Raw genomic sequence first — 1,197 nt, forward strand, 5'->3', positions numbered from 1 at the left:
GACTCATGGCGACCCCATGTGTTACTGAGCTTCACTGGGTTTTCGTGGCTGTAGTCTTTATGGAAGCAGATCGCCAGGCCTTTCTTCTGCAGCACTGCTGGCTGGGTTTGAACCACCAACCTTTCCATTAGTAGCTGAGCACAAACCGTTTGTGCCCCCCATGGACCTGTGGTTGGTCCCGCTATGCCACCATCACAAACCGGCCTCAGCCACCAGACTGACACTGCTCCCTTTCCAGGCCGGGTCGCAACCTTTGCGAGGACTGTGTCCTAAGATACGGAGCCCTGGTGGTGCGGATGGTTAAGTGCTCAGCTGCTAACTGAAGGGTCGGCTGTTCAAACCTACCTAGCGGCTTCGTGGGAGAAAGACCTGGCGAATGCAGCCAGGTCACAGCCGAGAAAATCCTATGGGGCAGTTCCGCTCTGTCACACGGGATCTCTGGGAGCCGGAATCCATTCTACGGCAGCTGACAACCCAAACAATACGTCATCAGATGGCCCTCTGAAACGACCCCGGCTTCCTGGGCTACGGAATGTTCTCAACCTCTCCAACATGGCAGGCAGGCAACCGGGGAGGGGCCGAGTGCTGAAGTTCTCCACCAGAGGATACCGTCAGAGAGCCCAAGGCAGAGACGGTCCCCATGCCCCAGGTTGCCATGGAAACGTAGGAGGATTGATGACAGCCAGCACAGCCACACCATCTGCTCGGGACCTGGTGAATGATGAAAAAAACAGAAAAAGAAAGCCACCTCGGATCCTAGGCAAGAATCACTCAGAGGGAGATCCCTGTGGTGAGGGAAAGGCCTGAACACCCTAGAACCTCTGGGCGGGTTGAAAACCCATTCTGATCCTGGAGCTCCACGTATTCTCAGGAAATGTGCCAGCAGAAAGCCTAGAGGGTTTACTCTGCAATCCCTAGACAGTTACAAACACCCCAGAAGCCTCTGGAAGAAGAAGCAGAAACGGAGGGACACGTCTGCAGCATTGCTGGCTCAGGAGAGTGATGCAGCTTACACAGTGCTGGAGGGGATGAGGCAGGGGCAGGAGAGTGATGCTCACACAGTGCTGGAGGGGATGAGGCAGGGGCAGGAGCATGATGCAGCTCACACAGTGCTGGAGGGGATGAGGCAGGGGCAGGAGAGTGATGTTCACACAGTGCTGGAGGGGATGAGGCAGGGGCAGGAGAGTGATGTTCACA

Source organism: Trichechus manatus, unplaced genomic scaffold (genome assembly GCF_000243295.1).
Source record: "Trichechus manatus latirostris isolate Lorelei unplaced genomic scaffold, TriManLat1.0 scaffold00004, whole genome shotgun sequence".
Lineage (NCBI taxonomy): Eukaryota > Metazoa > Chordata > Mammalia > Sirenia > Trichechidae > Trichechus > Trichechus manatus.